Source organism: Hyla sarda, unplaced genomic scaffold (genome assembly GCF_029499605.1).
Source record: "Hyla sarda isolate aHylSar1 unplaced genomic scaffold, aHylSar1.hap1 scaffold_650, whole genome shotgun sequence".
Taxonomy (NCBI): Eukaryota; Metazoa; Chordata; class Amphibia; order Anura; family Hylidae; genus Hyla; species Hyla sarda.
The window spans coordinates 23,251-34,089 of record NW_026610665.1 but is presented as its reverse complement, the minus strand read 5'-3'; the positions used below and the strand labels follow the sequence as shown (position 1 = coordinate 34,089).

The window sequence follows — 10,839 nt, the reverse complement described above, 5'->3', positions numbered from 1 at the left end:
TCAAATGATCCAATTAAGGAGGCCATTTAGTCAGCAGCAGCAGAAGTCCTGTGCCTGGACGCTCCAACAGCGGCCAGACACAAGCAGAAGCAGAAGCAGCAGCAGCACCACCTTTTGTTTTTTGGCTGCAGCAGCAGCAAGGCCCACAGGGCTGGCTAGCTGGCTAGCCAGCAAGCAGGTAGCAATGAAAGTAGGAATCTTTCTTTTTAACCCTGTAAGGGGGTGGTGCACTGTACCCGAAGATACTGCCATATCGGGTCAATGCATAGGGCGACGGAAGCAAGCTTCAAAATCGGCCCCCGTTCTCAAAAATCCATTTAATATATGGTCCCCAGATAGGGGACGTATCAGATATTAAACTGATAAGAACAGATACTACACTTGATCTTAGCCAAAAGGCCGAGAAGCGATAACCGTGAAAGGGGCGGGCCCAACAAGGTGCCCTTCATGGGCACTATCACTGCTTGCTGTCAGGGAGGCTGCCAGACAATTTTCCATGCACACTCTGGGCTGGGGGGCAGTCAACCACCAGTACACACAGCAGAACCTAAACCAATACCATTATTGCTAAGCAGCAAGACAGGGGCCCATTGCACTCCCACGGGGCCTTTTTAAATGCAATCCATAACCCGGATTTGCCAGGAACCCTTCTTACTCCTCCTACTTGCATGTGACACTGGGCTTAGGATCTGCATAGGAAACACACACACAAGCACACACCTACCTTTGTTGCCTGCAGATGCCTCCTTGGCTGTCCCCAAACGGTATCAAACCAACACCCACGGGAAGCTGTAAGCATAGAGGACATGCCTGCACCCCATTGGACTTACCTGTGTGGGTTAAACCCGGGTTATTTGACAACCTATGGCGGTGATGGTTCTGCTCAGGCAGAGCAGTGCTGATGCTCCTCATAAAGCTGTCGCTGCTGTGAAGGTTCTAGGTGACATCACAAATCCCTATGGTTACATACACAACAAAGCTGGGTTGTTGTTGTTTACACTCTGCAAGGCCTGTGGAAGTGAGTGACATCATAGCACTGTAGTTCTGAGGGTTCTAGATGGATGCAACAATCTCCTGTTGCTTCTATGAAGGCCATAATAGACGACATCACCAAACAGCTCCATAGTCACATACACAGCAAAGGAGAGATGTTGTTTACACCTAGTGATGTCAGTGGTATTGAGTGACATCACAGCACAGTGCTAAGGCTCCTGGGCCTGGACACAGCAGCGGCTGCAATATCTCAACGGAGAATACGTTTATATATATGTGTGTGTGTGCGCGTATATATATATATATATATATATATATATATATATATATTTCTCCGCCGAAATCACTTTTAAACCCATTTCCACCTTTTTTTCCCTTCTCTTCCTCTTACTTTTTTTTCACGTTTTTTTACGTTTTTCTCCTTTTCGCCTCTTTTCTGGGCGTATTATTCTTCTTTTTCTCCTTTTTTTTTCGTCTAATGCATACCCCATCAGTGCAGCAATGCTTATTCAATACCGCCAGCAGATGGAGACACTGGGGGATAATTTTCTAAGGATTTATACTGATTTTTCCTGTCTGAATTTGTCGCACAGAAAGTTGCAGGCCAAATATGTGTGACATTTCTGCGACTTTAGCTTCTAGAGCATTTTTACAACATTATACATAGGTGCTGAATACATAAAAAGCGACTGTTCAGCGACAGACAAGTCGCATCGGCTGAAAGTAGGCCAGAATGTCAGTCCATGTTGGAGCAGGTTTAGATACAGTCTAAAGTATAGATCTCAAAGTCTGTGCACAGAATTTAGCAAGGGCCTCGCACCTTCTGATGCATCAGGTAGGTGCACAATAGCATAGCCTAACCCTCTGTACTTTGGTCTATATTGATGCGGGACATAGACAGCCAGCTGATGACCAATCCATTAGTGCAATGGATGGCTGGAAGCATTTGTCTTTGCCTTTGCAATACCACAGAAGCAATGCATGGTCAATGTACAGCAATGACACACCTGTGTGAACAGCCAGGAGACCCCCCCCATGTTATGTTACATAGTTACATAGTTAGTACGGTCGAAAAAAGACATATGTCCATCAAGTTCAACCAGGGAATTAAGGGGTAGGGGTGTGGCGCGATATTGGGGAAGGGATGAGATTTTATATTTCTTCATAAGCATTAATCTTATTTTGTCAATTAGGAACATTCAGCACCCACCCGCTATCAAGGCAGCTGCCTATCATGTCATGCCCTACCTGCACAGGTGTGCTGGCTACTCAAATGATCCAATTAAGGAGGCCATTTAGTCAGCAGCAGCAGAAGTCCTGTGCCTGGACGCTCCAACAGCGGCCAGACACAAGCAGAAGCAGCAGAAGCAGCAGCAGCAGCACCTTTTGTTTTTTGGCTGCAGCAGCAGCAAGGCCCACAGGGCTGGCTAGCTGGCTAGCCAGCAAGCAGGTAGCAATGAAAGTAGGAATCTTTCTTTTTAACCCTGTAAGGGGGTGGTGCACTGTACCCGAAGATACTGCCATATCGGGTCAATGCATAGGGCGACGGAAGCAAGCTTCGAAATCGGCCCCCGTTCTCAAAAATCCATTTAATATATGGTCCCCAGATAGGGGACGTATCAGATATTAAACTGATAAGAACAGATACTACACTTGATCTTAGCCAAAAGGCCGAGAAGCGATAACCGTGAAAGGGGCGGGCCCAACAAGGTGCCCTTCATGGGCACTATCACTGCTTGCTGTCAGGGAGGCTGCCAGACAGTTTTCCATGCACACTCTGGGCTGGGGGGCAGTCAACCACCAGTACACACAGCAGAACCTAAACCCATACCATTATTGCTAAGCAGCAAGACAGGGGCCCATTGCACTCCCACGGGGCCTTTTTAAATGCAATCCATAACCCGGATTTGCCAGGAACCCTTCTTACTCCTCCTACTTGCATGTGACACTGGGCTTAGGATCTGCATAGGAAACACACACACAAGCACACACCTACCTTTGTTGCCTGCAGATGCCTCCTTGGCTGTCCCCAAACGGTATCAAACCAACACCCACGGGAAGCTGTAAGCATAGAGGACATGCCTGCACCCCATTGGACTTACCTGTGTGGGTTAAACCCGGGTTATTTGACAACCTATGGCGGTGATGGTTCTGCTCAGGCAGAGCAGTGCTGATGCTCCTCATAAAGCTGTCGCTGCTGTGAAGGTTCTAGGTGACATCACAAATCCCTATGGTTACATACACAACAAAGCTGGGTTGTTGTTGTTTACACTCTGCAAGGCCTGTGGAAGTGAGTGACATCATAGCACTGTAGTTCTGAGGGTTCTAGATGGATGCAACAATCTCCTGTTGCTTCTATGAAGGCCATAATAGACGACATCACCAAACAGCTCCATAGTCACATACACAGCAAAGGAGAGATGTTGTTTACACCTAGTGATGTCAGTGGTATTGAGTGACATCACAGCACAGTGCTAAGGCTCCTGGGCCTGGACACAGCAGCGGCTGCAATATCTCAACGGAGAATACGTTTATATATATGTGTGTGTGTGCGCGTATATATATATATATATATATATATATATATATATATATATATATTTCTCCGCCGAAATCACTTTTAAACCCATTTCCACCTTTTTTTCCCTTCTCTTCCTCTTACTTTTTTTTCACGTTTTTTTACGTTTTTCTCCTTTTCGCCTCTTTTCTGGGCGTATTATTCTTCTTTTTCTTCTTTTTTTTCGTCTAATGCATACCCCATCAGGGCAGCAATGCTTATTCAATACCGCCAGCAGATGGAGACACTGGGGGATAATTTTCTAAGGATTTATACTGATTTTTCCTGTTTGAATTTGTCGCACAGAAAGTTGCAGGCCAAATATGTGTGACATTTCTGCGACTTTAGCTTCTAGAGCATTTTTACAACATTATACATAGGTGCTGAATACATAAAAAGCGACTGTTCAGCGACAGACAAGTCGCATCGGCTGAAAGTAGGCCAGAATGTCAGTCCATGTTGGAGCAGGTTTAGATACAGTCTAAAGTATAGATCTCAAAGTCTGTGCACAGAATTTAGCAAGGGCCTCGCACCTTCTGATGCATCAGGTAGGTGCACAATAGCATAGCCTAACCCTCTGTACTTTGGTCTATATTGATGCGGGACATAGACAGCCAGCTGATGACCAATCCATTAGTGCAATGGATGGCTGGAAGCATTTGTCTTTGCCTTTGCAATACCACAGAAGCAATGCATGGTCAATGTACAGCAATGACACACCTGTGTGAACAGCCAGGAGACCCCCCCCCCCCCCCATGTTATGTTACATAGTTACATAGTTAGTACGGTCGAAAAAAGACATATGTCCATCAAGTTCAACCAGGGAATTAAGGGGTAGGGGTGTGGCGCGATATTGGGGAAGGGATGAGATTTTATATTTCTTCATAAGCATTAATCTTATTTTGTCAATTAGGAACATTCAGCACCCACCCGCTATCAAGGCAGCTGCCTATCATGTCATGCCCTACCTGCACAGGTGTGCTGGCTACTCAAATGATCCAATTAAGGAGGCCATTTAGTCAGCAGCAGCAGAAGTCCTGTGCCTGGACGCTCCAACAGCGGCCAGACACAAGCAGAAGCAGAAGCAGCAGAAGCAGCAGCAGCACCACCTTTTGTTTTTTGGCTGCAGCAGCAGCAAGGCCCACAGGGCTGGCTAGCTGGCTAGCCAGCAAGCAGGTAGCAATGAAAGTAGGAATCTTTCTTTTTAACCCTGTAAGGGGGTGGTGCACTGTACCCGAAGATACTGCCATATCGGGTCAATGCATAGGGCGACGGAAGCAAGCTTCGAAATCGGCCCCCGTTCTCAAAAATCCATTTAATATATGGTCCCCAGATAGGGGACGTATCAGATATTAAACTGATAAGAACAGATACTACACTTGATCTTAGCCAAAAGGCCGAGAAGCGATAACCGTGAAAGGGGCGGGCCCAACAAGGTGCCCTTCATGGGCACTATCACTGCTTGCTGTCAGGGAGGCTGCCAGACAATTTTCCATGCACACTCTGGGCTGGGGGGCAGTCAACCACCAGTACACACAGCAGAACCTAAACCCATACCATTATTGCTAAGCAGCAAGACAGGGGCCCATTGCACTCCCACGGGGCCTTTTTAAATGCAATCCATAACCCGGATTTGCCAGGAACCCTTCTTACTCCTCCTACTTGCATGTGACACTGGGCTTAGGATCTGCATAGGAAACACACACACAAGCACACACCTACCTTTGTTGCCTGCAGATGCCTCCTTGGCTGTCCCCAAATGGTATCAAACCAACACCCACGGGAAGCTGTAAGCATAGAGGACATGCCTGCACCCCATTGGACTTACCTGTGTGGGTTAAACCCGGGTTATTTGACAACCTATGGCGGTGATGGTTCTGCTCAGGCAGAGCAGTGCTGATGCTCCTCATAAAGCTGTCGCTGCTGTGAAGGTTCTAGGTGACATCACAAATCCCTATGGTTACATACACAACAAAGCTGGGTTGTTGTTGTTTACACTCTGCAAGGCCTGTGGAAGTGAGTGACATCATAGCACTGTAGTTCTGAGGGTTCTAGATGGATGCAACAATCTCCTGTTGCTTCTATGAAGGCCATAATAGACGACATCACCAAACAGCTCCATAGTCACATACACAGCAAAGGAGAGATGTTGTTTACACCTAGTGATGTCAGTGGTATTGAGTGACATCACAGCACAGTGCTAAGGCTCCTGGGCCTGGACACAGCAGCGGCTGCAATATCTCAACGGAGAATACGTTTATATATATGTGTGTGTGTGCGCGTATATATATATATATATATATATATATATATATATATTTCTCCGCTGAAATCACTTTTAAACCCATTTCCACCTTTTTTTCCCTTCTCTTCCTCTTACTTTTTTTTCACGTTTTTTTACGTTTTTCTCCTTTTCGCCTCTTTTCTGGGCGTATTATTCTTCTTTTTCTTCTTTTTTTTCGTCTAATGCATACCCCATCAGTGCAGCAATGCTTATTCAATACCGCCAGCAGATGGAGACACTGGGGGATAATTTTCTAAGGATTTATACTGATTTTTCCTGTCTGAATTTGTCGCACAGAAAGTTGCAGGCCAAATATGTGTGACATTTCTGCGACTTTAGCTTCTAGAGCATTTTTACAACATTATACATAGGTGCTGAATACATAAAAAGCGACTGTTCAGCGACAGACAAGTCGCATCGGCTGAAAGTAGGCCAGAATGTCAGTCCATGTTGGAGCAGGTTTAGATACAGTCTAAAGTATAGATCTCAAAGTCTGTGCACAGAATTTAGCAAGGGCCTCGCACCTTCTGATGCATCAGGTAGGTGCACAATAGCATAGCCTAACCCTCTGTACTTTGGTCTATATTGATGCGGGACATAGACAGCCAGCTGATGACCAATCCATTAGTGCAATGGATGGCTGGAAGCATTTGTCTTTGCCTTTGCAATACCACAGAAGCAATGCATGGTCAATGTACAGCAATGACACACCTGTGTGAACAGCCAGGAGACCCCCCCCCCCCCCCCCATGTTATGTTACATAGTTACATAGTTAGTACGGTCGAAAAAAGACATATGTCCATCAAGTTCAACCAGGGAATTAAGGGGTAGGGGTGTGGCGCGATATTGGGGAAGGGATGAGATTTTATATTTCTTCATAAGCATTAATCTTATTTTGTCAATTAGGAACATTCAGCACCCACCCGCTATCAAGGCAGCTGCCTATCATGTCATGCCCTACCTGCACAGGTGTGCTGGCTACTCAAATGATCCAATTAAGGAGGCCATTTAGTCAGCAGCAGCAGAAGTCCTGTGCCTGGACGCTCCAACAGCGGCCAGACACAAGCAGAAGCAGAAGCAGCAGAAGCAGCAGCAGCACCACCTTTTGTTTTTTGGCTGCAGCAGCAGCAAGGCCCACAGGGCTGGCTAGCTGGCTAGCCAGCAAGCAGGTAGCAATGAAAGTAGGAATCTTTCTTTTTAACCCTGTAAGGGGGTGGTGCACTGTACCCGAAGATACTGCCATATCGGGTCAATGCATAGGGCGACGGAAGCAAGCTTCGAAATCGGCCCCCGTTCTCAAAAATCCATTTAATATATGGTCCCCAGATAGGGGACGTATCAGATATTAAACTGATAAGAACAGATACTACACTTGATCTTAGCCAAAAGGCCGAGAAGCGATAACCGTGAAAGGGGCGGGCCCAACAAGGTGCCCTTCATGGGCACTATCACTGCTTGCTGTCAGGGAGGCTGCCAGACAATTTTCCATGCACACTCTGGGCTGGGGGGCAGTCAACCACCAGTACACACAGCAGAACCTAAACCCATACCATTATTGCTAAGCAGCAAGACAGGGGCCCATTGCACTCCCACGGGGCCTTTTTAAATGCAATCCATAACCCGGATTTGCCAGGAACCCTTCTTACTCCTCCTACTTGCATGTGACACTGGGCTTAGGATCTGCATAGGAAACACACACACAAGCACACACCTACCTTTGTTGCCTGCAGATGCCTCCTTGGCTGTCCCCAAACGGTATCAAACCAACACCCACGGGAAGCTGTAAGCATAGAGGACATGCCTGCACCCCATTGGACTTACCTGTGTGGGTTAAACCCGGGTTATTTGACAACCTATGGCGGTGATGGTTCTGCTCAGGCAGAGCAGTGCTGATGCTCCTCATAAAGCTGTCGCTGCTGTGAAGGTTCTAGGTGACATCACAAATCCCTATGGTTACATACACAACAAAGCTGGGTTGTTGTTGTTTACACTCTGCAAGGCCTGTGGAAGTGAGTGACATCATAGCACTGTAGTTCTGAGGGTTCTAGATGGATGCAACAATCTCCTGTTGCTTCTATGAAGGCCATAATAGACGACATCACCAAACAGCTCCATAGTCACATACACAGCAAAGGAGAGATGTTGTTTACACCTAGTGATGTCAGTGGTATTGAGTGACATCACAGCACAGTGCTAAGGCTCCTGGGCCTGGACACAGCAGCGGCTGCAATATCTCAACGGAGAATACGTTTATATATATGTGTGTGTGTGCGCGTATATATATATATATATATATATATATATATATATATTTCTCCGCCGAAATCACTTTTAAACCCATTTCCACCTTTTTTTCCCTTCTCTTCCTCTTACTTTTTTTTCACGTTTTTTTACGTTTTTCTCCTTTTCGCCTCTTTTCTGGGCGTATTATTCTTCTTTTTCTTCTTTTTTTTCGTCTAATGCATACCCCATCAGTGCAGCAATGCTTATTCAATACCGCCAGCAGATGGAGACACTGGGGGATAATTTTCTAAGGATTTATACTGATTTTTCCTGTCTGAATTTGTCGCACAGAAAGTTGCAGGCCAAATATGTGTGACATTTCTGCGACTTTAGCTTCTAGAGCATTTTTACAACATTATACATAGGTGCTGAATACATAAAAAGTGACTGTTCAGCGACAGACAAGTCGCATCGGCTGAAAGTAGGCCAGAATGTCAGTCCATGTTGGAGCAGGTTTAGATACAGTCTAAAGTATAGATCTCAAAGTCTGTGCACAGAATTTAGCAAGGGCCTCGCACCTTCTGATGCATCAGGTAGGTGCACAATAGCATAGCCTAACCCTCTGTACTTTGGTCTATATTGATGCGGGACATAGACAGCCAGCTGATGACCAATCCATTAGTGCAATGGATGGCTGGAAGCATTTGTCTTTGCCTTTGCAATACCACAGAAGCAATGAATGGTCAATGTACAGCAATGACACACCTGTGTGAACAGCCAGGAGACCCCCCCCCCCCCATGTTATGTTACATAGTTACATAGTTAGTACGGTCGAAAAAAGACATATGTCCATCAAGTTCAACCAGGGAATTAAGGGGTAGGGGTGTGGCGCGATATTGGGGAAGGGATGAGATTTTATATTTCTTCATAAGCATTAATCTTATTTTGTCAATTAGGAACATTCAGCACCCACCCGCTATCAAGGCAGCTGCCTATCATGTCATGCCCTACCTGCACAGGTGTGCTGGCTACTCAAATGATCCAATTAAGGAGGCCATTTAGTCAGCAGCAGCAGAAGTCCTGTGCCTGGACGCTCCAACAGCGGCCAGACACAAGCAGAAGCAGAAGCAGCAGAAGCAGCAGCAGCACCACCTTTTGTTTTTTGGCTGCAGCAGCAGCAAGGCCCACAGGGCTGGCTGGCTAGCTGGCTAGCCAGCAAGCAGGTAGCAATGAAAGTAGGAATCTTTCTTTTTAACCCTGTAAGGGGGTGGTGCACTGTACCCGAAGATACTGCCATATCGGGTCAATGCATAGGGCGACGGAAGCAAGCTTCGAAATCGGCCCCCGTTCTCAAAAATCCATTTAATATATGGTCCCCAGATAGGGGACGTATCAGATATTAAACTGATAAGAACAGATACTACACTTGATCTTAGCCAAAAGGCCGAGAAGCGATAACCGTGAAAGGGGCGGGCCCAACAAGGTGCCCTTCATGGGCACTATCACTGCTTGCTGTCAGGGAGGCTGCCAGACAATTTTCCATGCACACTCTGGGCTGGGGGGCAGTCAACCACCAGTACACACAGCAGAACCTAAACCCATACCATTATTGCTAAGCAGCAAGACAGGGGCCCATTGCACTCCCACGGGGCCTTTTTAAATGCAATCCATAACCCGGATTTGCCAGGAACCCTTCTTACTCCTCCTACTTGCATGTGACACTGGGCTTAGGATCTGCATAGGAAACACACACACAAGCACACACCTACCTTTGTTGCCTGCAGATGCCTCCTTGGCTGTCCCCAAACGGTATCAAACCAACACCCACGGGAAGCTGTAAGCATAGAGGACATGCCTGCACCCCATTGGACTTACCTGTGTGGGTTAAACCCGGGTTATTTGACAACCTATGGCGGTGATGGTTCTGCTCAGGCAGAGCAGTGCTGATGCTCCTCATAAAGCTGTCGCTGCTGTGAAGGTTCTAGGTGACATCACAAATCCCTATGGTTACATACACAACAAAGCTGGGTTGTTGTTGTTTACACTCTGCAAGGCCTGTGGAAGTGAGTGACATCATAGCACTGTAGTTCTGAGGGTTCTAGATGGATGCAACAATCTCCTGTTGCTTCTATGAAGGCCATAATAGACGACATCACCAAACAGCTCCATAGTCACATACACAGCAAAGGAGAGATGTTGTTTACACCTAGTGATGTCAGTGGTATTGAGTGACATCACAGCACAGTGCTAAGGCTCCTGGGCCTGGACACAGCAGCGGCTGCAATATCTCAACGGAGAATACGTTTATATATATGTGTGTGTGTGCGCGTATATATATATATATATATATATATTTCTCCGCCGAAATCACTTTTAAACCCATTTCCACCTTTTTTTCCCTTCTCTTCCTCTTACTTTTTTTTCACGTTTTTTTACGTTTTTCTCCTTTTCGCCTCTTTTCTGGGCGTATTATTCTTCTTTTTCTTCTTTTTTTTCGTCTAATGCATACCCCATCAGTGCAGCAATGCTTATTCAATACCGCCAGCAGATGGAGACACTGGGGGATAATTTTCTAAGGATTTATACTGATTTTTCCTGTCTGAATTTGTCGCACAGAAAGTTGCAGGCCAAATATGTGTGACATTTCTGCGACTTTAGCTTCTAGAGCATTTTTACAACATTATACATAGGTGCTGAATACATAAAAAGCGACTGTTCAGCGACAGACAAGTCGCATCGGCTGAAAGTAGGCCAGAATGTCAGTCCATGTTGGAGCAGGTTT

The 10,839-nt window shown here is 46.2% G+C and overlaps 5 non-coding genes across 5 annotated transcripts; all 5 read right to left on the bottom strand.

The window, feature by feature from the left end:
- Positions 1-220: 220 nt before the first annotated feature.
- LOC130342458 (U2 spliceosomal RNA) lies at positions 221-411 on the bottom strand. The gene has a single exon (XR_008882099.1). It is a non-coding gene; the product is annotated as a U2 spliceosomal RNA (small nuclear RNA).
- A 2,074-nt stretch (positions 412-2,485) lies between these two features.
- Positions 2,486-2,676, bottom strand: LOC130342444 (U2 spliceosomal RNA). The gene has a single exon (XR_008882085.1). It is a non-coding gene; the product is annotated as a U2 spliceosomal RNA (small nuclear RNA).
- Positions 2,677-4,768: 2,092 nt separating this feature from the next.
- On the bottom strand, positions 4,769-4,959 carry LOC130342443 (U2 spliceosomal RNA). The gene has a single exon (XR_008882084.1). It is a non-coding gene; the product is annotated as a U2 spliceosomal RNA (small nuclear RNA).
- A 2,086-nt stretch (positions 4,960-7,045) lies between these two features.
- On the bottom strand, positions 7,046-7,236 carry LOC130342442 (U2 spliceosomal RNA). The gene has a single exon (XR_008882083.1). It is a non-coding gene; the product is annotated as a U2 spliceosomal RNA (small nuclear RNA).
- Positions 7,237-9,322: 2,086 nt separating this feature from the next.
- On the bottom strand, positions 9,323-9,513 carry LOC130342441 (U2 spliceosomal RNA). Its single transcript, XR_008882082.1, has one exon. It is a non-coding gene; the product is annotated as a U2 spliceosomal RNA (small nuclear RNA).
- Positions 9,514-10,839: the final 1,326 nt, after the last annotated feature.